Below are 27,047 nucleotides of genomic sequence, written 5' to 3'. Positions count from 1 at the left end.
AAGGAGATGTATCAATTCTCTGTGTGTGTGTTTAGAGGTTTCGACACGGTTCATTGGCATCCGCTGGTTGGCATATCGCGGCCGCCGTCCGCGCTGAAAGGAGACGATGAGTCGACCAGCTGTTTTTCTTATTTCCTTCCTGTTTCACAGCAGAGAGTTGCCCGGCCAATCATTGGCGGTGCTGACAAGTTTCTCTTCTTCTCCCCTCACCCAGCATATAATATGACGGCCTGTACACCAGAAAAATCTGTGAAATAAATCAGTCCGAGTTTTGTTTCAACAAATATCAAAAGCGCCGGCCCAGGATATGAAACGCCCAGCACACCACCGAGTAAATATCAACAGACACACACAGACGGTAACCGAGTTATAACTTTATTTTTATTTTTATTTTTTTTTTTGAAACAGGGAAATGCGGTCGGCGCCATTTCTTGGCAATGGGCTCTGACATCATTTGATGATGATGCGCCAGGCCGCCTTCTGCTGACGATTTGGTTGTTGTTATTTCTCGGCTTGTTGACTTTCGGTTCCGGTTGTAAAAAACCAAAATAAGAATAGGAGAGAGAGAAAAAATCTCTCAGGTCTCTCACAGAGGGAGAAAAATCAACCGCAAAACAACCGACAAACCCCCACTCCACCAATTTCTTGTTGTGTCTCGGCTCTCTCACGGCGTACACGGGCAATATAAGAAGAAGATTTTCAACGGGAGAAGATGGGAAAACAACACGCGTGTTACCGCCTCGTTATAGACCCAGAAACAAGAAAAAAGAAGAAAAAAAGCCGCTGTGCATTTTTATATTAGCCGGCTAATGAGCCACAGACTTAACACGTACTACTGCCGGGCAATAAACTACTGATGGTCCTACTAGCATCTATCGTGTCGATCGGCTATTTCGGCTAGCTGCGGCCCAATCGATCTGTGTATAACATCCATTCAATTTTCTTGATCACCCATTTCTCGATTCATTCATGTCAGCCCAATTGCATTTGTCTCTGTATTATATAATTTCCCATTCGTCTGGCCGTAGAATTTCGATTAAAATAGGGACACACACGTACTACTACTACACGCAAACTTACGTACTATTTCAAGACACCAACATTTTTTTGGGGGTTATTTTTCTTTACAAAATTGTTCCGTGAATGGCTCCCGGGGTTTTTCTTGAAATATTTTTTTTCCCCTCCCCCCTTTTGGCTTTTGTGTTTTCTTCTTCTTCTTTCCCTCGTCGGAGAGCGGCGGCGGCGACTTGTCGGGACTCCCCAAAGTGAAGCTAATGAGTTAAATACTGTAATCAACGCCACTTCACAGTCCACCACCACCACCACCACCACCGCCATAAGATGAGCCCCTCCAGCCGGGCGAGTTGAGGAAGAAGAAAAAATGCCCTGAAAGAAAAAGAAAGAGAAGAAAAACATGTATAAAGAAGAAGAAGAAGAGAAGAGTTGAAAAAAGAGTGACGTTTGATGGCCAAGTTTTCTTTTCAAGTTTTCTTTATATTTTTAAAAAAGTTAAAAAATTTCAAGTTTTTTTTTTATCGTTTTACTTTCCCTGGAAAACTGGAAATTTGTCTCACCGATTTTGGTTGGGAAATGGGTTTTTACGAGTCGATTTGATGGCCGGCCAATGAAAGGTGGAATTTTCGTTTTATTATTAGCGAATAGACGCGGCCACGCATCATATATATATTTCTTCATTCATTTTTATTGGATTTCTTGACGATTATTCCCCGTGTTGTTGTCTATTTCTTGTCGTCATCGTCGTCGTCGTGTGACTATCGTCGTCAACTCCAAACTCATTACGACTGGCATCATCAAAACGGACGGCCTTTCTCTCCTCTTCACGGAACCATTTTGATGACTCCATCAAGGCCGTCGAGAAGCCGCAGCCAAGAAGAAGAAGAAAAAATAGAAGAGTTTCCGGCCCTTTTGTTATATGTGTGTGCGGATGGCGTGCGACTTGATCGGAATCGGAATGAGGCCATTGGCCAACGCCATTACGTCTACACGTCGGATGGTGGTGGTGGTGCTGGCTCTCTCACTCCATCCATCCGATAGAGATGAGGTTTTATTCGCTCTTCTCGCTTCTCCCATCTGTAATGTATTGCTCGGCGGATTGCCACTTTTGTTTTGCTCATCAATTTTCGGTGTTGTGGGCCCATCAAGGCGCCGTGCTTCCCTTACAAATCGACGGACGCAAAGAAGAAAAGAATACAAGAGGGGCCCACGCCGGATGTGTGCTGTGCAATCTCGCGACGCCACGCTAGTAGTTCGTTAGTGTCCATTCCATCATTGTAACGCGCCCGGCTCAACGCACCGCGGCAGTAGTGGTGGTGGTGGTGGTGAGAGAGACGGAACAATCCAGCGCGGCTTCTGTGCTCATTTATCCGCTTTCTCCAACGAAATTGCCGGCCCATCACGGCAGCTAAAAGAGAGGACGTCACTAAATAACAATATATTTCTTATATTACTATACCACACCAAAAGGATTAGACGGGCGGTGGGAAATAGTAACTCGGGCGCTATATACATCTAGTCGCTGTTGGTGGTGATTGATGGAGCGTCGGTTAACGCGGCAATAGCAATAGCAACTGACGCCATCATTCATTCAACAAGGCACCAGGTAGATTAGACATTAATTGAGGTAGCCACACTGCCACACGACAAATGGACGTCCGATATTAGACAAGTGTGTGGAAACTGTTTCGTTCATCTCTCTACCGGCCTGTGTATATACCTTGTATTCATTTTTCCACCCGAGAAAGAAAATAAAATATTAAACTTAATAATAATAATAATTCGAATTGAGAGGATGAAAAAAGAAAGAATAGAGTCAGGATTTTTAACGAGTTCCAGGTAAGGATGCAAAGAAAAATGAAACTTTCACTTACGAAACGAAGGTGTGTGTGAGCCCAAGTGGCGATGCTTCACACGTCTCTCCCATAGGCCAGCAGGCGCGTTTTAAACGAGCGTCCAGCAACAACATCAACAACAACAACATCTCATTAGAGTAGGACGAAGGCCGACGGGAATCTCCATCCCGCCTCCTTATTCCTCCTCCTTCCTCAATACATAATGACCACTGCTCTTTGATTTCACCCACCACCCAGCAGAATTATAAAAATTGTCGTCATCTTCACGCGTTATGGAAAATACAGGAGCGAGAAATTAGTCGTCAAAAAAGATAATCAGATGGGAATCAAATAAGACGGTGACGTAGACACAAAAGAGACAATGAGCTGTCGGGTCCTCCTCCTTTTTCGACCAGATCACCCAGACACACACACAGTGGACCTACACCCACCCACCCAACAAGGAGGAACAAGGAGGATTTGAATTGCCGCTCTATGCTGTGGAGGCGTCCAATTAGTTGCCCGCTCACGGCACCCACAGCCGTTAATGAAGTTGGAGTTGTTGTCAGGAAAATTTCACATTGCACCCTCTCGTACATATGTGTGTGTGAATAAGCACCGGAATAATTATCCTTGATGATTCTTCCATTTTTTTTCTCTATTTACGCCAGCAGATGATTACACAGTTGACGACGGATTATTCTTGATTTATTAGTACACATTTTGGATGCCAAACTTTTTTTTTTTAAATTTCTAATGATTATTCCGATGTTTGTGTCAACATTTTTTCAGACAGTCTGGGATTGTGCAATTCTTTCGCTTCCGGCTGACCCGGCAGACAGTCTGCGCAATATTTAACACGTCACTTCCGATTTTGGAAAAGAAACAATTCTCATTTCTATGTTAATTTTTTTTCCCTTGGAAATGAATCAGAAAAACCCCGGTGATGTATCAAAATGACAATGTGAGATGAGTGATAATAATATAAAACATTCACGCATCGTCTCTTCACATTTAATTGAGAGTTAATCAGAGTGTGGGCGACGCAACCCGCCGGTATCCAGACAGTCGCGTCAGTTTTGTAATTGAAAAATTCCAGCGGAAATCCCCGAACGTGGCGAAATGTCGACATTTCAAGAACTTGTGTATGCCTGGCCGTCTTTAATAAATGTTCAACCATCTGACGTTATTATTATTGTGTTGTATTATACGTAGTATACACACATGAGCAACTCAAAACTGTCAAATCATTCCGTTGATATTTTATCAAATGCCATCGCTAATGAATCGCAGGAGGGCGGGCGGATAATCACGACGACCGGCACGTGTCGCTCATATTCCTGCATACAAAACAAGAAACGAAAACATAAGGAAATATTAAGGAAATACCAGAATTGATATGCATTAAAACAAATCAAGTAATCACCAGCCCTATGCTCAGGGTATTATTATTAGTTCCAGGGCGGTTTCGTTACGAAGTTTATTATCTGCAGGATTTCGTGCAAATTTTAAAATTTCATTTTTGACTCGGTGTTACTTTGTTCAGACGTGCAATTTATTTATTTTGAAGACCGAAATAATCAGCGGCTTTCGCGGGTTTTTTTTCGAGTGGGTTTGGATTTAGCGGGAAAGGGCAGGAAAGGGTCGATTTTTAATATCGATATCTTATTTTTTGGTTAATTAGAATATTAAGTGTCGTCTGCTTATTGAGTTTCGTTTTTCATTTTCGAAAAAGCAGAGAGAGACCAAGTTCAGGATATTTCCAGTGATAGAAAACTGAACAATCACTTTTTGTTTGTAAAACGTACGTGGCTGCACGAACAATAGCAGAATTCGATTAAATGTGGTCGTCGTGTGAACTTGAAAAAGAATTTGGTGTCGTGACTCCCCCATGCTCTCCACTCCAATGCTGTTTGGCGGGTAAAACTAAAGAACTAAAAAAAGAACTAAAACTAAGAAGCTCACAAAGAGAATGATTATGGGAGCTTAAATATGTTGAACCTGTTCCATATTTGAGAAATGTTGGTGCATGACTATATAGAGTGCTAGCATTGATCATGTAAGCCCCCCTGTCGATGCATGGCAGTCTGTTGTCACCCATTAAACTTTTAATTTTTGCAGATTTGAGGCCTGCAAGCCAGCCATCGTTTAAACCATAAGATGTGCCAGTTTTGGTATTGACCTGTCACCACCACCAACAATCTAAGCATCTTCAACTGGGTAATGATTTTCGTTACTTAACCTGTAACCTGTCAGATATTATTATATATATGGTATGCCTGACTTGCATTGTAAACCTTAAATTGTCCTGTTTCTTAATAATGAGGGTTTACCCACTGTCTTCTTTCTAACTTCTCCTTTTACTTGTCTGTCAATATTTTTTTCGTAACCCAATTTTTGTAATTTTTGTTTAGATTAAACAGCACCCAGTTTTATTGGCAAAACTCTGTCTTCGTGTACACCCATGTGAAGGTGGGTGTATTCACGAGGGCCGGCTTTTCCCTGTCCTGCCTGGCGTCAACCTGCGGATGGAACACTTATAAGTGGATGCCCAGCTGTGGATTTCCCGGGCTGAAAGGTAGGACAAAAATGAATCTCTATTCTTCCTTTTTGACTCATTGGTGGCGGTGATTATGAATCGTTATCAAGCACAGTACGGAATACGATTATTCCTGAGTTATTAGGCGGTTTATATTGACTGGAACTGTTTTCTCTCGCCGTTTTTGTTTCCTCAATCATGGTTCATTTTTAAAATAATAACTTATTTGTAGAATAAGAGATCAGGCTTGTTTTGTACTACCTCTCAACTTTGTGTGAGGGTAAACAATCTAACAAAAGGGTAAACCTTTATACACTTGAAGCCATGTGCAAAGTCTAGAAAATTACATGTCCAAGAAGGACACTGGTACCGGCACCGGCACCTTCTCTTTTGATTTGATTTTACTTTTTATTTTTGTTTAGTGCTTGTTTCGGGAGTGAGTTGAGCATCTTTTGCGTGCTCGTGTGTACATATCTACTGTGTGTAGTAGACAGTGCGGTTGGTACATTAGCAAAATCGTCTACATCTCAGCAAGACTAACCGGAGCCACTTGAAGGGGATCAAACCCAAAACGTGCACATTTTTATTGGCAATTTTTTTATTTGTTTGGTGCGGTTTTTGTTGTCGTTGTTGTTGCATGAGATATCTTGGCTTAATTGATGATAATATTATCCGGCCAATCAGAAGGAAACGAAAAAAAAAAAACCCAAAAGATAAAAATTAAAAAATATGAAGAAGATCTTTAGCGCAATCATCACGACGGTAGGAGAGACGAGTGATGTGGCGGCGACTATAACCCCCCCTTATTAGCTGCCGGGCCCCAGCATCGAGATGCTATACACAGTAAAAAAAATAAGAAACGAAAACAAAAAGGGGAATGTCAAAGAAAAAAGCCAATTGGTATGCAAGAGCGGGTCTGGCGTGTGTGTTGGTCGTCCTTGTTTGATTTCGTCATTGACATGGGCGACCATTTTTCATTGTCTCCTTGAACTTGGACATGAAATTCGTTTGGGTCTCATCAATAAATCTCCTCTCCCTCCTTTTGATTCCATTTATATATCGCCTGCAAATGTCGCCAGTTGAAATATTTCATTCTAATTAGAAATAATCAAAAAAGAATTTCATTTCCTGGTTTGGGGTTAGTGTCATCTGCTGCCATCCATCACAGGGGTCTCGATCATTTATTTATTTATTGTAATTTCTTCCGAGTTCGACAGTTGGGGAGTCGGGGAGACGGGACGAACTGGGCATTGGAAATCGCTTCTTTTCGATATTATTGGCTCCCGTTTCGGTCTCTCTCGGCGGTTGCTGTGCCTGGACTTCTTCTTCTTCTTCTTTCGGAGAAAAGTCTCTGCCCTTTTACGTCACATTAACTCGAAAACCTTTTGTGAGTCTGGAGCCGTTTGAGGCATTGGCCATGTCCGTCACGTAGAAGAGAAACGGGCATCCGTCAAGCTTCATTTCCCGTTGCTCTCGCCGATCCTTCACGTTAAGCGCCCGACTCGTTTTCTTCTTCTTCTTCTTCTCTTTTCGTCGCTCTTCTTCGTCGTCGTCGTTCTATAGACTCAGCTGTTGGTCCGACTGCTGATGGCAGAGAGCGACACACTTAATCATATCGAAAGAGAGAGACCGCCTAGCTTATTGGGAGACTCTTTTTCTTCTTCTTCTTTTTGATATTATATTTTTGGCCGGCCATCTTTTTGTATTAGCCGGGCAGCAGCATCTCTTTTGCAGTGTGTAATGGGAATCGAAGGTCCATCCATCCGTCCATCGGTCGACGACGACGACGACGACTGATTTATTTGTATACACAAAACGACATGTGAGATCCTCGTTGAAACTGACATTCAATCCTCCGTTCTCCATTCGCCTGTCTGCCCCATCAGCCCCCCCCCCCCCCTCCCTGCGCCTGCCAAAAGCTCCAAGACATACGAGCGTATACACTCGCACAGTGGATTCTATATATACAGCAGCTATTGCTGCTGCTGCTGCCGGACTCTATAGACGCGCGCACTGGCGTTTGTTGGTTTGGATAATATCACATCGTCGTAAATCACTAGCATAGAAGAAAAATAAAAAAAGGTTTTCGGGTCGTTCCCCAAACAACAACAAAAGTCTCTAGCAGGGAAATAAAAAAAAAGTTGAAATGTTTAATGATTTTGTGTGGGGGCGCACTGACCGGGGCATCTGACCCAAAAGTCTATAAAACAAATAAAAACTCAAACGAAATAAATGGTGGTGAGAAAAAAAACAAATCTAAAAATCTATTGAACAGCCTCAATAATATCGAATGGACTGGTTATTTGATCCTTTTCTTCTTCTTCTTCTCCACCAACGACTCTCGTTTTATAAAAACGCCGAGAATAAAATATATAACACATGCAGATTATTATCGTCAGCACAAAATAAACGAGAGGGAAAAAAGGGCGATAGAGGCAATATCGAATGGACCTAGAGACGTTGAAATTGTTTACGATGTACAAAGTGTGTGTGTGTACATGTTTGTGTAGAGCCAACAGGGGGGGAAACAGAGCTGGAAAAAGAGTGATCGTGTTTCGAAACTTTGATGACATCACACAACTTATTTATAACTCTGAACTGCTCCGAGGGCGAGCTGAAACTGCGTATAGGGTGAAGACGTGTGAAATTATTGTTATAGTCTTTTTTTTCTCTCTCTCTCTCGTTTTCTGGTTGGTGTGTGAGTGGTGCTATAAAGAGAGAAAGAAAAGGCGGAGGCCCAGCGCCCAGTGGTGGTGTCGGTTTCCACCGCCTTCTTCTGCTGTTGTGTGTACGCGTCTGCTGGGCGCCCCGGCAGTTGTTTTTTTCTTTCCCTTCTTTTTGATTGATATGGACCCCAGTGTAATTCCCTTCTGGATCTTTTTTGTTAGTTTTTTTCTTTTCTTCTTTTGAGCTCCCCAGTTTTTGTTGGCCTCCCACACGTCTGCTCTCCCCCCTTTTGATTCCGTTGTAACGGATGAGGTTGTTTTCACTGCAACTGCTGTGCAAGTAGAATTTTTTTACTTCTTTCTCTTTTATTCCGTTTGAAATGTGACTGGCCTTGTGTTTGACACCGGCGTTTCGGTTAGGAGGGCAGAAGAGGATCTCCAGCAACAATAATACAACACGGCCATAAATCAGACTTGTTTCTACAAATGTGAAAAATTTATTTCTTGATTTATTTTGTTATCCAAGAGCGTCACAATAGAGCCGCTCATTTCTCTAACCCGTCCCCAATTTCTCTCCTCTCAAGGAGAAAAGTGAAAAAAAATAAATAAATCGAATACGAATCTAATACGCTGTACACAAGAGAAGAAGAGCTTAAGATTTGATAGAATATGATATTAGACAGATGGTCTCTTTTATTATAAAAGTTGATGTCTAAAATCACCATGTCGGGGCCGTAGAGCTGAATCAAAGATAATTTCCATGTTCTTTGTCGAGGTTCTAAAAGGAAGAAGATGAGCTGAGCGTGTTTTTGATGTTTGGCTGATGGGAAATTATTTCCTTTTATACATCGAAAAAGCAAAAGGAGTAGGGAAATATATATTGGAGGAAATAAAAGCGGCGGATCTTCTTATCTTGACGGGGGCTGCCATTTTTCGCCGCGCTCCCGCGATGTTCTTCTCGTTTCTTATTGATTAAGCGACAACAATCACGGCAAGGCAGATCGAATGCGTCATCCTAGACATGGACAACTTAATAGATGAAAAAAAGGATTTAGTCTATAACCCAGCACAAAAGGCCCAATAGATTTTCTAGTTCCGATCAGGGCAACAACAAAAAAAATGTATGAATCAATTGCCCCGCGATGATGTACATTTTGTGTATCGATCGCCATCAGCCGCGATCGGATATAATATCTCTCGATTATTTATCTTTTTGCGATTTCTATTGAGCTTTTCTCCGTATCACGCGGGAGAAATGAAGAGGACAAATTTTTTTTTTCGGGAAAGGCGGAATCCAATTACGAGTGAAGCGCGTGTCGTGCTGCCCTGCATGGCCAGATTATGTGGCCCGCATTCAGCGCGGCCGGTCCATTATCGCCATTGTAATTGCGTCAAAATACCCAAAAAAGAAAAAGAAAATCTGCCAACTGTTTCTTAGCCGTTATTTTTTCACCGCCCGAGAGCCAATAGGTGACACGTCAACCGCAGCCCAGCTTATAGACGACTGGCCTTTTAGTAACTCGCTCATTGCTGCTGCTGGGCTATGGCCCCGTCATCCCTTCAATCGGGACACTAATGAAGTCGCTTTTTTTTCATATTAAAAGAGTTGCCGTCTCTCCACAGTCTCTAGCAACATAATATTCATGAATAATTCAACACATGGCAAACTTGGTTTTTTTTTCACGACATTTTTTCGATCAAGATTCGTGCAAAAAAATAGAGAAAAAAAAACCAGTCCATTTTCTTAGTATTTATTTAACTAAGGTCGATTATTCACACTCGACTCTGAGCGCACCATTTCTATTTAATCACGAAAAAAGTTTTTTAGTTTTTACATTTTTAAATTCTCTGAAATGGAACAAGTCGCCGTCAACGATAAGCTCCCCGGCCGGTGTGTGTCAGTTGATGATGAGCTCTTAACATTTTAATCGACGATTTTATTTCTCATTTTTCCCTGTGTTTATTTAAGAGATGTAATCGTGTGTGTGTGTGTGTGTGCCAGCAGGAGACCTGCTCTAAAACGACCAGAGAAATTGATAACATTTTTTGATAGAAAAGGGCTGAGCTGATTTCCAGTCCAGCGGGACGACGCGATAGGGGGACGCAAGAGACTAAGGTCGTCTAAATGTTTGAAAACTTTAAATTTCATTTTTATAGTGCATTAATACATATCGGTTTGGATTCGAGTGGAACGGTTTTTCACTTAAATGATTAAGATGCTCGGCGCGGTTGTATCAATTCGAATGATGCATAAAAGACGTGGGAGAGAATGAAACTGGATGGGCATATTTTTCCTTTCCTTTTCGTCGTGTCGTCGCTTGGGAAAAGAGAAGAAACACACAACTCGTCGTCTTGGGTTGCACTCAATAAGTGCGGCGTTTCATATTTTATCGGCGGAGACCCTTTGACGGGATTTTTGAGAACGGGAAAAAAGTTTGTCCCTTCGTTTCACGTGAAATGCGTTTCTAAAAGGTTTTTCTTCTTCTCTGCTCTTTTTGAGAGAGAGAAAAAACTGGAATGATTACACAATTTCCGCATTAATATCCGAGTGCTGGGATGTGCTGGACGGGAATTCTAATTTCATTTCAGGATTGACTGATTGAAATCGTGAACAGGTTGGGGGGGGGGGCATATCGAATCTACCGACAAATGGAGGAGTTGTTGCGGTGACGACTGACGTCGCCGAATTGTCTAATAATCACGTCTCTATTTGAATAATAAATCAAATTTTTTTAAATATAATGAATAGAAGAAGAAAAAGGTTTTGAAAAGAAAATGTGAATCAAAATATATTTGGTGATGAATTGGGAATCCAGTTTGGACCCAAACTCGTTTTTTCTCATATGTGATGATTATACACACATACACGTGTTTTATCTAGGCCGTCATCAATGTGGTTAATCGTCAACGCTTGGAGAGTGGCCGGACAATAAACACGGAACATTCTCTGATGAAATTTGATGACGGCCCATTAACACCGGTTTGTTATAGGAAATCAACCGAACAGAAAAAAAAAGTCTCAAAAAAGGACTCACCCTTGAAATCTAAATGGATAAAAGAATTTCTATATTTATTTATTCACCGTCTAAATATAGATGCGGGCTGGTTTGATGATTATAGAAACTGCTTTAGATCGAAAAGCACTTAAATTTCTATATTAGACCCCGAATTGCATTAAATGTTATCAAGCCAACCACAATGTTATTATTACACCCCTCTCTGACTGTGCTGCTACCCATTTATCATTTGATAACTATAACAGCACACCCCTCTCTATCCATATTGGGGTGGGGTTATTTTAGATCGCGGTGCTGTGCTGGGGGGGGGGGGGGGTTATTGTTATATTATTAGTTTGGGTGACGCGAATTCGAGCGTGACTAAAACGTTAACGTTATAACAATTCATCCTATTTTTAGAATGATGTCTCCAACCCCAAAATGCGTATGTATACTGTATATAAAAATACGACCGGCGATTGAATCAATTCGAATGTTGGTAATCCATTTTGATTCTTTTTTAAAAATTTCAACATTTATTCCTTGTAGACTAGTTTCAAGTCTAAAAATGGGGAGTTGTAATGAGGTGGTGGTGGTGAGCTGGCCCTTCGGCTCATTATTATTACGTCGACTGGTGGTGGTGGCTGGCTGGAATTCTCTTGTCTCCCATATTCTGACGTTCTTCTTTACCTTTTTTGGAAGAAGTTCACCTGAAAAGGTGAACCAACCAGCCAACCAGCCAAGCAACCAGCCAACCACCGTGATGGCTGTTGTACCCCCCTTGACGTCAAAGTAACAGGATGGCTCGACATGAAGCGACCAGGAGATGATGTGCATGTCGTGACAACGGCAAAAAGAAAACCCCGCATAATTACACACGTACAAAAGGCTAAGGGAAAAATAAAATGGGAAAGAAGAAGAAGTAGAAGAAGGGGCTATGCTCCTATGTACCTTTGTGTACTACTACTACTAGACTGTATACACGTATATATATATCTACGTAATTATTATAGACTTTGGTCTCCAGCTGGGCGATGTGCAACTGTTGTCTCCTCTCTTGTTGTTTCTTTTCTTTTTTGTTCTTCTCTCCACGCCAGTCCCGACTCCCGTGTGTTGTTGTTGTTGTTGTAGGTACAGCGCGGCCTCTCTCTGTGCTCTGTGTGTGTGTGTATAGGGTCACGTAATAACCTTCTTTTTTCTTGTTTTTATTTCGTTTGTTTTTTCTGTTTTTTTTTTTTACTTTTTTTACCTACCCCAGAAAGAGTTTCGAAATGTTCTAATGGACGTGTACATATATATATTCCCCCCCTCTCTTTTTTTGCTTCTATTGTTGCAAGTAGTCGGTTGTTGTTGTTTGACGTTGCTCCATCTGCCGGCGGCTCCCTCTGTGTGTGTGTGCGCCCAGGTCTAGCCCAGTCTGGTGGTAAGAGGAGAGAATAACACAATAAGTCAAAAAATAAGAACTTGCTGGCGACCATTACGAGAGCAACAACAACAACAACAACAGGGACCTCTTTTTATTTATTTATTTTTTCTTCCTTCTCCTGTGAGAAAAAAAACTCGTTGGACGGTACGATGCCTGAAATAATCATAATAATATCTCAGTTGTTGTTGCGTGTTTATTCAATTCTCTACCCCCCAGCAACCAGAGAAGGAGATAGGCAGTTATAACACACAGAGAGAGAAAAAAAAACCCTTTTCTTTGGTTTTGATGAATGACCTACATCCCACCCAATGAGAATTGAAATTTTGGGAAAAAGGATTTTGCAATCAACCAACTCTCTCGTCGTCTTTCCATTGGCTCGAAATGCTTCAGATTTAAACGGAATGGTACTTTGAGTAGTCTGAAGTGGGGGCAGATGATGAATACGACCGACCCATCAGGTTGATGATGCATCATGGGGTAGCAGCACCACCACCACCCCACGAGTGCAATAAAGTCTAGGCTGGGCTGCTAGGCGTCTCTCTACATATAGCGGCGCCCATCTGGCGTCGATTTTTTTTCTTCTTTCCTTCTTTTCTGATATTATTTGATTGTCTCTCTGTGTAGGAGGAACGTATATGTACACACAGCAGTGCCGTCTGTGTAATGTTTCATGTTCGATCCGTCACTGCTGCTCCGGCAATATTATAACACCCCCCACCCACCCTCCACAGAAGAAAAAACTCCAATTTTCTCGGCGGCGCCGGAATGATTTTTCTCTCTTTTGGGCCCTTCCAGATTTGTCCGACGTCGTCATATGTATACGTACGGCGTCGAATCATTTGACAAGCGATTTTCTGTGTAATCATATCGATCCGACCGAATTCGAGTGCCGGGTGATGGTGTCCGCATCATCTCGATGGCAATTATTGTGGCCGGAATAGAACGAAGAAGGATGGATGGATGGATGGGGGGGAATGATAAGTTGTGCGACTGTGCGGACCAACTTTCTCTCTCGTTGGGGTCGTTTAGTCTACACGCAGATGAACGCCGTGGTAGTACAAGGTGCTGGAACAAGACACACAACTATTGATTTCCCCCCTAGCAGCACTAGCAGACGACCTAGCAGAAGAAGAAGAAGATGATGTGGGCCTCTGTGAGTGTCGAGGTAAAATCACGAGCAGACAATGTCAACATTGACAATGAAATCCCCCCCCCCCTCTCTCTTCCTCCTCCTCCTCCTTCTTTTTCCTATCTGCTCTTTGATGCGACACGGGCGTTTGACATGGAGGAGGTGGCGAGGAGTAGGAGGAAGAAGATGAGATTTTCGGGTGAAAAAGGGGGGAACTTATTTCTTCTTTTTCTTTTGATTCTATCCACTCGGCACTAGAACGACAGGAAGGAAGAACTAGGCGCACAGAGTGAGTGTCTCTCTCTCTCTGCTATGGGGAGCTATAGGCTGGGCCTGTTGGTACACGGGCGAGAGTTTATCTAAGCGAAAATGTCGAGTGTCAATAAAGGTGCCGTAACGAGAGCTAAAGCAATAAGATGATAGACTCTTCTCCTTCTTCCGTCTGTCTGTCTAGTGCTGCTGCTGCTGGTCCTTGTTGTGTTATCGTGAGATGCCGCCCCAGGGACCAGCACCGGTGGTAGTACACACAATGACGTCAGGCCAATGGTAGACTATATGGGGCTGGATGGAAACCGATCTAATACGCTATAGACGGATGATTAAAAAAAGCAGCACGTGTTTGCTGGTGCCCATAAAGGACCACATCATCGATATAGTAGAACTGCTGCTGCTGTTTTTTCGGCTATTCAGACGATAACATTTTTCTTTTGTACGGCAATTGATACGTACAACATCTGGTCCGGGCTGGATTTTATTTTGGGGGGGGTTGATATATGTAGGCGGGGGTGTGATGGAAGGACGGGGTGGGGGGGTCGCTGGCGGATTTGATTTCCTCCTTTTGTCCGCACTGGCCGTAAAATAAATGCGCAGTCTTCTATGCGCTATGGCGAAATGATGTCAAAGAAACAGAAAAAGATATTGGGCGTGGAACGCAAAAACTGCGGAATCAAAAGCGACAAGAAGAAGAAGAACAAGTTTCTTTTCTTCTTCTTCTTCTTCTTTTCATTGGATTCCATCAGACTTGTACACACGTACAGCACATGGCCGTATGTCTTGTTACAATAGGCAGCAGCAGCAGCACATGGGGAGGGTTTTTTTATTTTATTTTTCAGGGGGATGAAAGAGATTCGAAATCAAAGAACCCCCCCGTGTAAAAAGATAGAAAACGTCAATATCTCTCTCTCTAAAGTTTATTGGAACATACACACAATCAGTCGTAGGCGCGTCTATCGTTTGCCTCTTGCCTCCTCCCTGCATCTGCTGTTTTTGTTGGCAGTTGAGCAGCAAAGTGAGAAGAAGGTTTATATTTTTGTTTGAAGAGGATTGTCGCCAAACAGCACACACACACACACAAGAATAAGAGGAAAGCTATCTAGTGTGTAGTGTATAGTGTGTGTACCCCTTTCTGTTTGAGCTGCTGCTGCTGGCCAGTTCAAACAGAAAACGTTTGGTTTAGACACGAAGAGCAGCTCGGGCCCCTTCTATGTGTGTGTAGCCTTTTGTAAATATAAACCCAGTCGTCTTGCTGGGAGAGGAGGGGGGACGGCCAGAGGCGTGTACAATTGAAATCGCGCAATTTCGGTTAGAGACGTAGTAGTATAGGGTGGGGGGGTTCGATTTGTCGTCGCGATCCATCGGTCACGCCCGTTGCCGATCAACGGATGATGGAACACACGTGCGCCGATATTGCATCGAGACGGCGGATGACGTTTGTGTTTTTCCACGGCCAGCCGAATCATTTGGCTCTCCGAATCCTATCCGACAATTCTGTTACACATTTGGCTGGGCTGGGGTATATAGAGGGTGGCGGCAGATGTTGTACACGGCGGTCCGTCTATTGGGAGTCGTTACACACAGTCGTCAACTTGTACACGCTCAGCTTTGGGAGGAGGAGGGAAAGGCTCGGCTCTTTTTTTGATTCGGAACGTCAATTGGCCTCCGCCGACTGGCGCTCCTTTTTCCTATTTTTCTTCTTCTTTTTCCAGAAAATGTTGGCACAAGAAGAAGATGGTGGCCAGCACCGAAAGAGAAAAAGAAAACGACATCCTCATTAAGAGTTGTATTAGACTGACTCACGGTGGTGGGCCACAGCAACCTCCCCCTTTTTATTTTTTCGGAAGAAGGAAAAGCCATTGACGTGGCGGCGGATGCGCTGGATAAATGCGTGGCCAAAAGACCACCAGTCGTTATGTTATTGTTGTTAAATATTTTTCGACTACGTTTCAGCATCTTTTATATATTTCCTTTATTCTTTCTTCCACCTCCACCATCTTTCTTATTCCTACACTTCTCTCTGGGGGTGTAATACCGGCGGAGCGTGAAATGAGGTCCTTCCGTTACGACGGAGGCGTCGTCATGGAAAGTGGACGCGCGCTAGAAGTAGTAGAGACGTTGGGCAAATTTTCCGGTTGTGACGCCCGGGCCAATAATCATCATCAAAAGTGTTTTACTCTTCTCCTATTACTACTACCGACATCATATAGTATATCTATATAATCTATCTCACTTTGAATAGCAGATTAGTACTACCACCGTACGCTTGATATTTTCACATGGCAACAGCCAGTCTAAGGAGAATCATTCGATTTGCATGGCGATGGATATTCAACCTTGTAAGGAATTACAGTCCACGACGACGACGACGACGACGAAGAAATGAATTAGTAGCTCGCCCCCCATCATTTTGGCTTATTTCTCTCTCTCTCTCTTGGCTAATAGAATAATGAGCCGACGAGTTGTATAATTCGACCGTTAGGCAACTTATCTCTCTCTCTCTTTCGACTGCGTATAGAAGAAGAAGAAGAACACGGATACATATCGGGGGGACCAGTCGTTAAAGTGACGAGGGAATCAATAAACGGACACAAATTTGACACGGCGAGAAGAACAAGTTTAAGGGGAAAAAAATGTAGAAATGACGAGACGAACTCCACCGGCCACGTTTCTTTTTTTTTCAAAAAAGGCAAACAACATGTCGCTTGTTCTTGACAAAGGAGAAATCAATAACCATTGACCGAAATGGAGGGGGGAAATAGACAAAAAACAAACTAGACAAAAGTTTCCCGTGTTTTTTGTTTTACTTTTCCTGTATATGGCCGATTCCTTTGGCTGGACGTTTTCGACTCGTTCGGAATCGATCAAGACGGGCTCATCCATAACTCTTGTTTCTTTTTTCGTTTCGTGTAAAACAACAGCAAGTCGTCTAGTATAAGAAGAGAAGGGCGAGTTTTATAGGCGCCGACTTTTTCGACGGTGGGTGGCTGCTGGAACATGTAAGCCGGTGCTACGTGACGAGCTTTCCTGACTAACGTACACACACAAAAGAGAGAGGACCCTAAAAAAAATCTCTTTCCACACACACAACTTTATACCCAGCAGGGCCAACATGTAATATAGTCTCCAGCAACGGTTATATTTATACGTGTGGACACTGTCCAAAATTTGTCAGTGGGGTTGCCTATAAATTCCAATCAAATATTGATTCGCCCGATCGAATCTTGTAGCCATACACGAGATGGACCAAAAGTGAAATGTAGTCGAGTCGAAAAATAGACGCCAGGACCAGTTGGGTGGGGGGGAGAAAGAAGAAGAAGAAGATGGGGAAACGATTCGATTATCTTTTAGTATAGCTGCTGGAAATGTTGTCAGGTCTGTAACATCCATCAGGGAGAGACTCGATTGCCTATTCATTTCACCCTCCCCTCCTACTCGCTTTAGAGACCACCTCTCTCTCTCTCCTTTTTGTCTGTATGTAACTCCTTGTCAAAAAAAAGAGAGAAAAATAAAATTCTATTTTCGTTTGAACCGCTCGCCCGTCCAGTTGCGTCCCGCATGTTCCCCCCCTCCTCCCTGAAACGTGTCCGCGTTCACCACTCGAACTTTTTAACTTTTTGGCTGAACTGATTGCGCCATCGCCGACAAAACAAGAGCTAATAATAGCTAAAAACCATTTCACTCGATTGTAATTCTAGAGAATAGACCCTGTTATATCCTATTTGACGCAAGCGGTAGCCATTAAATGATTGGTATAATCACGTCCTTATTCTTTTGAAAATGATTTCATTACAACTTTCCTTTTTTCTTTCTTTTCTTTTGAATGGACGCCTGGCTAAACACGCCTCGAATAACTTTTATATAGATCCCTGGGTCTAATTAGAAAGTAACTTTGAACGTCGTCGTCGTCATTAGAAAAATTGTTCATCGGTGAACGTTATTGCACCGATCTTGTAGACCTCGACTGTAACATTTTTCTTTCTAGTAGAAAAAAGAGAAAAATTCCGTTTGAAGTTGTCGTGTGATTTTACAAAGTGAATTCGACCAAGCGTCGATTCTTCTTATTGGTCGGCTCATTATAAGTCGACAAAATGCGGAAGAAAAAGAAGATGAGAACCTTATTGCCTATATGCTTGATGATGGGGTGCTGCTGTGGCGGTTGTTACCTTTTAAGTTTCTAGCTCGGAATAAAATTTAAAAATAGTCTATATGGTGTAGTACACAGCCATGTGACACGGTTGTCCTAATTGAGTCGATTCCCTCGGCTGCGTTGTGTGTTTACCCTCCGGGAATTTGAGTCTCTTATCAAAGAATACAAGTACGTACACCTTATAGTTTTTCCTTTCTTCTTCTTCTTCTTTTCATCGTCTGGCGATGACGGTGGCAAAGAATTGCTGGGCTGCTCAGCTCCTGTGGGCGGTCTTTGCTACCCACTTCTTTTTTTTACCACCACGACCATCAGGGCGAACCGTGAGAACTCTGACAAATCATCATCCACTCTATAGCCTGCCTGCCTGCCTGCCTGCCGACTGTATAGGGGAAAAGTCATTTCGCCTGGCGCTCCTTGTCTCTCCTCCTCCTCCGACGAGCTTCAATTTCTTATCCAATTTCTCCAATCAGCCGGCAGTAAATGTTGGGTAGAGAAAAGACGAGTCTGCTGATGGTTATTTCGGCTGTTTGTTATTAGGTGCGCATGGATGGCCGGTGTCAAAGGTCGAAACAAGCTAGGGAGATGACACATTTCTAATATACAATCACGAATATATAGTATAGTATATGGTGGTGCCGTGGTGGTGGTAAAGGTAAACAGGTCAGGAGATGCCACCCCCCAATGCCAAACTACATACGGACCCTGATAATTCCAGCAAGGAAGCAGCAAGAAAAGTTCACACGATCCGCTGTTATTATTATTATTAGATAAGAGAGTGCGCCGTGATTGTCTAGGTGGAGAGAAAAAAATCGACGTCGCGGTGACAGGATCACGTGAAATATCCGCGGGTGAAATCATCAGCCATTTTTAAGTTGAATCCCCCCCACCACCAAAATTCCAGCCATTTTTAAGTTGAATCCCCCCCCAAACTGCACCACCAAAAAAATCCGGCTGATGTGGCAATAAGATTTCCAGGAATGTTTGTCACTCTGCTGCCAGCACCTCCTTATTCATTTTTTGGCCGGCAGGTCGTGCGGACAGGTGGACTCGCCTATTACAGACAATTTTTTCAAATTCAATGGGGAAAAAAAGACTAAAAAAGAAAAGAAGGCGGATACATTTAGAGGCGTCATTTTATTGGACACGTTAAGGCCGACGTGCTGGCCCTTTTGATAATAAAGCGCATGATGACTGGGCGCCGGACAAATTCTTTTTCCCCCCAACAGAAATAAACTTTGAGCGCCATGCCGTGGATTATATATATGTGTGGTTCTTTGTTGTTGTTGTTGTTGTTGTTGGCTTCTTTTTTACCTTGAAATTTCGTCGCGTGAATTTATTAGATTTTCCCTTTTTTCTCTCCTCCTGGGACATATTTCAAAAGAAACGGCAGCCGCCGCTTTCACGACACGGATCCCTTTTGAAAAATAGACATGTACGCCCGGTGCGATATTATTATTGCACCGCCGACGACGACGACACATTGAAATCTCTGAGACTGGGGTTCGTTGACTTGTTGCAAATGTCACACAGCCAAAATTTTAACAAAATCTTCCCCGTTAAAAAATGTTTTTCCAAATTAATTTCAAGTTGAAAATTTGACGTCTACACTCTAAAGTCGTCTGGACCTATTCCCGATTGGCCTCAAGTCTATTATTCGACTATGCGAGACAAAGTTTTGACGATTCTCGTTCATATAGTTTCTCAAATCTCTCCTCATTCCCCCCACCCAACAACGTGAAAAAGTTGAGCTGCATCCGCATGTCCCTGCGCCACAAGTTTTACAAACTGCGTCTGTACCAAGTTGATGTATAAAAGCCCAGGCTGCTGTTGTAGTACTTGAAAGATGGGCATAATAACAGAGTTGGGTTATATGTGCTATGTGTGAGTCTAATACTAAAACATATTAGATTGTTGTACGAAACTACACCTCGCCCCTCACAGTGGGGGCCTGGCCCTATCCAATGTTTTTCCAAGACACTCGGCTGTTTTGTTGTTGCTATTACCGGTGGAGAGAAGAAGAAGAAGAAGAAGAAGCTTTGATGAAAACGGCCGTTACCGACGTCAACCGGGCTCGTGATTTGCTGTGTACCAACCCGGGGTCCGTGTCAAAAAGTTCCACAGAGATTTCTTACATGTTTAGGAGGCTAGGAGCCTCACCGGCGGACGGAATGAATGTTTTCCGTGCCTTAATGAGTGGGAAATGCCTTTTTGATTTAATCCCATCACACACACAAACACAAAACGAATTTGATTACAATCCGAGAGTTGCTCTTCTTCTTCTTTCCACCCCTATACCGACGTGTAGGGTGAAACTTTTAGATATTTTGGCTGCTGTTTAGTACCGCGGCGGCATCCGCCGAGCTCGGCCGGAGCCATCCGATCCATCATCGCAGCGTGTTGGCCTGTCAAGGAGGCGGAGTCTCTCTCTCTCGATCGTCTCTGAATGGGTGAAGGCAATAGATATTACGACACACACTACAGCCTCGCAGCTATTAGACGGATACACATACATAAATAACATTTTTTCTTCCCAAGTTTCTTCTTCTTATTTTTATCGGGTGATTTATACCGACCAAGAAAATAAGAAAAAGAGGAGGCCGTTTTGTTTTGATTGTTTTCCATTTATTCTTTTGGGGGTGCACAGTGGAGACTCTGAGGGATCGATAGAGTGTCGATAAATCACGTGCGACTTTTCAGCGGAAAAGCGATTGGCAATAAAACGCGATAGAGTTTTGACAATTCATCAGGATTTTCAGTGGAAATTTCCCAGTGAAATGTCACATGCCGGTCCTAACTGCCCGATTTCCCCTTGAAAATCAAAGAGAAAAAGAGACTTTTGAAAATGTTGCGCTGGGAATCCGACGACGACGACGACGACACGTCAAGGAACAATTGACGTTGTGCGATTGAGGTGAAATGTCGTCGCTGAGAGAAATGAGACGAAGGTTCATCGTTCCAAGGTTCAACTGCAATTGAAAAACACAAAAATGCGGCCAACAAAAAGAAGAAACAACTGCCAGCAGGTTCATCCAGGCAGGAGCAGCTGATGATTGTGTCTAATATCCGTCCCCCCTCTTCTTCTCTATTCCGTATGGATTTAAAAATAGAAGAGTCACGAAGAGAGACCGCGGAACTTTGCAATCAACCAACTGATTATACATTTCCCGTGATGATGATTCCAGTTGACATAACTCGTGGCTCTCTCCCTGATGGAACCCAACACACACACACGATGATGATGATGATGATGATGTATTATACATGTCCACACACATACACACAGGAGCTATGACTTGTTCTTCTTTCTCCGGGAATTTTTTGTTAAGTAACGAGCTCTATAATCATTCTATTGGGGGCCATATTTATAGTATATCATATTCTCTTCTTATGGCTGTGTGTGTATGTGTGTACCTTCTTCTTTTTGGTGAATGTGACACGAAATGTTTGTTGGTTTTGACGGTTGTTATTTCGCCATCCGTCGCTACATCATCCGGTTTTCCACTTTTTTCGTTTCTCTACCTCCCGTGTCTTCCGCGCGATTCCTCTCCAGACGAGAAATAAAATGAACGAGCAAGAGAGTCGGTCACGCCATCGCCTCGTAAAAATAAAAAAGAGGACCTGCTGCTGCTCTTCTTCTTCTTTCTACTGGAAAAAGAAAAGGAGTCGGGAGCAAACAAACTCGTCCAGCAGCTGACACTCTTGATGATAATAAACGGATAGGAGCCACCAAATGCACACACAGAGCAGGACTCCCTCCTAACGTCAATGCATCATCACTTTGTATTTTCCAGCCATTTCTTTCTGTCTTTCGTCTTTTTTTTTCCCAGAATGAAACAAAAGGGCCACAGACGAATTCGTTCCAGCCAGTAGAGAGAAAAAATCCCACACGCCGGGATATTATATTATTCCGCCACGGTCTAGAAAATCCCCCCCAAAAAAATCTACTCATTTTTCTTCTTCTTCCGATTTTAAAATTAAACTGGTACAAGAAAAGAAAAGAATATACTACAAGTCTTCTGTTTAGTAATTCTAGAGATCTAATAAAACGTTTGTTTAATGACCCCTGAGCAGCTTCGTGTCGGGGGTGGCGGCCTGGAGACGCGGGAAAAATGTGATGAGGAGCGACGTGAACGGAAAAAGAAGAAGAAGAAGAACAAACGAACCAAAAGTCAATGCACGGATGGATGGATGTAGGGGGGAGAAAAAGGAAAAGTGCACTCTCTATCGTCTATCTAAAAGAGGAGAGAAACTCACAGGGGAGGATATGGCAGCAGCAGACCCTGATGAATTCACGATCGCTAATTAAAACTAACAAGCACACACACACACATGCGTGTGTGTGTACTCGCCTTCGGGCTGCCAATTAGCAAAAGGTAATGATAAAAAATCGAACCACCCCAGCAGCAGCAGCATCCAAAGAGAGATGATGATATCACTCGAATTCTATTATTCGACATTTTTTAGTGAAAGAAAAATCCTTGTAAATTTTTTCTTTCTTTTTCTTTTTTCTTTTGTGTTTGCCTGTGCACATCTAGCACCGTCGTATTAGGTTTCACTGTAAAAATAACATTCGCCAACTAATGACGGCAGAAGAAAGAAGAAGAAGAAGAAAGAAGAAGCAGGTAACGTACAATATGTTCTCTAATGGCTTCCAAGGAAATTTAATTAAACCGCTGCTGTCGTTTCTCTTTTGTTTTTCTTCTTTTTTCGTGTCTGTGAGAAATAGCCGTCCCAAATGGTTGTGAGATCATCATCACAAACCTTTTTTCCTTTCCATTTGTCATTGAGGAGAAGTAAAAGAAGCTGTAACTACCTGGAAGAACAAAAACAAGAAGAAGATTTCCCACACGGTCCGGTAGAGTCCGGAACGATCCTGTGAGCTGATTGTTTTGTCAAGAGTCACTGAACTGTTTTTCACCAGAAGCGGTTGGTTCTTTTTGAAACAATACAGACAGCCAACCCGTTTTCTATCCCTACACACAAATACTGGAGAGCAGCAGCTTCCTGCTGGTTATTCTCTTATTATTATATTTATATTATTACCAGGGCACACACACACGAAGAGCGTCGGACACACAAAAGTCGAGAGAAACGTCAACATTTTCCATTTCTTCTTCTTCTTCTCTTCTGCCGGCAGAACAACAACAAGAAAGAGAAGAGAAAAAGTGGTTTGACACGATTAGACGCAGTCGCAGCTGTGTGGAATCTAACGACGCGCGGCCTTTGACGTTCGTGAGAAGACGACCCGCTTCTTCTTCCATCCATCCGCTCTGCTTCTTCTTCTTTCTTTGCAATGTACATATAAAAAAAAAGAGAATAAGAGAAACGGGTTGGATGTATAATCTAGCAACCAGGAGGGGGAAGACGGGAAAAATGACTGAATTTATCCGTTTTTCTTTGATGTGTATAATCACGTAGTTACACGGTATATACAGTCACTCGGCCCGCCCGTCTCTCTTGCCTCTGTGTGTGTTCTTTCTCTCCTTTTTCTTCTGTCTGACTTGTCGTTGATTACATTAGAGAGATATATCATTGCGAGCGCGTAGACAAATGCACACAGCTCTTATTATTATCAAAAGTCCCTCTCCTTTTATTTTTCTATTTGGCCAAACAAACCAGCTGCTACATCAAGGACAAATAGACTGGCAGCTATATAATATACAAGTTCTATCACTTTTTCAAATCCATCTAGGTGGGCGATCTTCTCAAAGGAATTTCTCTGACGGTTTCCTGCTGCAAATTTCCTTTTTTTTACTTTTACCTTGACTCTGGTTACTTGATGAGACGAATTTATTAAGATACTAGAAATAATTCCCATCCGTTCAGCGGATGTCGGAGAAAACCGCTTTGATCTCTTTCAAGTGGTTTAAAATTAGGGGAGGGGGGTTCGATTTTTAATAATATCGATATCTTATGATGACTAATTAATTAGAAGGTTCATTTCGTCTGCATTTATTTTGTTTATTACCAGTTTCGAAAAAGAGACAAAGTTTTAAAAATTATTAAAAAGGTAAAAGGTAACGAACGAATATTTTGCCAACACTGCTTTTTGAAAACGTTACTTTACGAAAAATAGGATTCAGAACAAATTAAACGACAAACATAGGCATGGTTTCATCGTGTGGTGTCTGCAGCTCTCCATATCTCGATCCACTCCATGCTGTTTTTTGGCGGGTAAATATTAAAACTAAGAATAGGCCAATAAAAATAATTATGGGAGCTTAAAGAAAAGAGTTAAACCTGTTTGTGAAATGAATGTTAAATGATTTGTGAAAAATGTGAGTTTCTGCCTGTAGTATTCATATGGTATTCATCATGTCAATGGCATTCAACCACTGTCCATGCATGGCAGATTGTTGGCACTTGGCACTGTAAAACCTTTTTCCTTTGTGCAGATATGAAACCAGAGCCAGCCATCGTAACCAAAAGGTATGCCAGTTGTGCTGGTATTGAGCAGCTTCAACCAGCAGCAATCTCAGTCTCATCGCCTGGGTAATGGTTTTTCAATACTTTTATTCCTGCATGACCTGCATGCTCAATATTTTAATGATGTGTGACTTGCATCAAGGCAGTGTGTTATGTGGAAGTTTTCAATTCTCCCATTTATCAATAATTAGGGTTTACCCACTGACTTATTTTATAACTTTTCCTTACTACTCTTGTTTCTGCAAATATTTTGTTAATTGTAAACTTATTTTATAATTTTTATGTAGATAAACTGCATCCCACATTTCATTGGAAAAACTACCGGTAGAGTTACGGATTTCTTTTCCCCGTTTGTTTAATAAAGTCGTCGTGTACACCCATGTGAGTGTGGGTGTATTCACGAGGACTTTTTCCTAAATTTCGCCTGGCGTATTCAACTTTATTGCTTATGGATGGAGCCCTTGTTGATGATGTCTGGCCGTATTTCCCAGGCTGAAAGGTAGGAAAAAATCATCTCTCTTTTCTTCCTTTTGGACAATTTGATGGCGTTGATTATGTAAATCGTATCGAGTATGAGTATTTCCAAGTTAGGCGGTTCACTCGAACTGTTTTCTCTTGCCTTTTATTGTTGACTGAGTCAGGGTTCATTGAAAAGCTCATATTATGTAAAACGATTGCAGATCAGGCTTGTTTTTTTGTACCTTCCAACTTTGTCTGTGGGTAAACAATTTAAAATTCAAAAAGATTTGAACTTTAAAACTTGAAGCAAAGTGCAAAGTCTAGAAAATTGTATGAACAAGAGGAACGTGTCGCCACACGTACACCTCTTCGTCTCTGATATGACAATTTGACTGTACACTGTACAGTCAACTGGACCTCAAATTTCTGTTTATACACGGGGGGCGCAGGGCACCGGATGTAGTTTGTTTGATTGGAAACAACCTACAAAGAACAGAACGTCTTGTTGTTTGCCGGGAGGTTGTTGTTGTTGTTGTTGTTGTTGAGTTTGATCTGGAGTGTGTCTTGTTATCTGGGCCAGACGTCGTGTATGAAAGACACAAGTCGAGCGAACGGTATCCATTTCAGCCTCCCCTTGAACCGTATCTTTCCACCGTGTCCTTTCTGTTGAGCGTCCAATTGGCTGTGTGTGGCGAATGGAGAAGAGCCAGGTCATTTGAGAGTCGCTCGTTTCTTCTTCTTCTTCTTCTTCTTCGAGAGGCAAATGAAACGGATAAAAACTTGGGCCAATAGGATCGGATGAGGGGGGAGAAAAATTCATTTTAATCCGCCGCCGTCCGTCTGAAATCACGTAGAGAAAAGAAGCCCAAGGTAATTCGGTGGAAGGGCCTTGTCCGCAGACGTCATCTAATCGCCGTGATGCACTATTCACGACAAACCGTTGGAACGAATCCTATCCTTTTCAAACGAAATGAGTATCCCACACAGCGGACGGACCAGACAGAAAATGGGTTTTTCATTTAGAAAATTAGAAGCAGCAGCAGCAGCAACGCATTTTCCGACTTTTTGGGGCGGAAATAATTTCAAATTTATTTTCTTTTTTTCTTTTTAAAAACAAAATCTGGAACGAACGTCACGAGCACCTGGGATCAGGGGCGCAATGCATCACACACGGGATATTAGTTATTTAATCGGTAATCTATTGGTTTTTTTTTCTTGTTTCCCCTTAGGAAAGCGGACACAATGGTCCATCAAATGCAATGAGAAGGGCCCCGTCGTTTGCACGCGCTGCTCACGACTTGGCCGCTCAAAATAAATTCCCAAAATTCATCCGACGTCTAAGCGAGTCTATAACGAGTCACTTTTGGTTTTTTCACGACCTTTGCTGCAGACGTGTGCGCTCCGATCACATGAGACGAGAAGTTGACCTCCCCCTGGCCAATTCAACACGAACGACAAAAGACGCTCTTTTTCCTTTGAGGACGTGAGTCATTGACACAACGATCGGGATGGAAAAATGAAGTAGTGTACAGAAAACCCACATCTCTCTTTTATAAAACATCTTTGCATTCGAGTTGATTGCGTGCACCGGGGAGGGCAAATGACGACGAGAGAGGGGCGGGAGTTTTCTCTCCCGCTGCCGAGCAGAGTGAGTAGGAGCTCATTAAGAAGTTGCTATAGAAACCAAACCAGTCGCCTCTCTTCTTCTTCTCCAGACTTCGACGAGTGACTTTGCACAGCGTGTACAGAGGCCAAAGTGAAGAGCACACACACAAAAGTTGGGTCGGCTGTCGGAACTAAATATCCCGCCGGAAAAAGAAAAGTAGAACAAGAAGAAGAAGAAGAAAATGGTTTGAGACTCGGCGATAGATAGAAGTTGTCCAAGTCTAAAACACACAGAGAGAAGGAGGGCGTAATAGGTTAGATAGGAAAATGTATAGACAAGACTCTTTGCCGATATGACGGCGGGAGTAGAGAGAGGGGGGGAACTGCGTAACTATTAGAGACGTTTATCGGATCACGCTGCCGAGCGTTCGCCTATTATTTCCTCTCATGTGCCACGGCACTCACCCAGCCAGCCAGCACAGTTGCCGGCGTTTCTTTTCTCTTTAGTAGAGTGCCCCTCCCTTTTGTG

The 27,047-nt window shown here is 42.7% G+C and overlaps 1 long non-coding RNA gene across 1 annotated transcript; it reads left to right on the top strand.

Moving 5' to 3' along the window:
• Positions 1-5,267: 5,267 nt before the first annotated feature.
• On the top strand, positions 5,268-23,629 carry LOC124342990. Its single transcript, XR_006919068.1, has 5 exons — positions 5,268-5,427; positions 22,100-22,401; positions 22,564-22,650; positions 22,755-22,954; positions 23,075-23,629. It is a non-coding gene; the product is annotated as an uncharacterized LOC124342990 (long non-coding RNA).
• Positions 23,630-27,047: the final 3,418 nt, after the last annotated feature.

The sequence above is a fragment of the Daphnia pulicaria genome, chromosome 6 (assembly GCF_021234035.1).
Source record: "Daphnia pulicaria isolate SC F1-1A chromosome 6, SC_F0-13Bv2, whole genome shotgun sequence".
Classification (NCBI taxonomy): Eukaryota; Metazoa; Arthropoda; class Branchiopoda; order Diplostraca; family Daphniidae; genus Daphnia; species Daphnia pulicaria.
The sequence above is the reverse complement of the archived record's forward strand: the minus strand, read 5'-3'. Positions and strand labels throughout refer to the sequence as shown.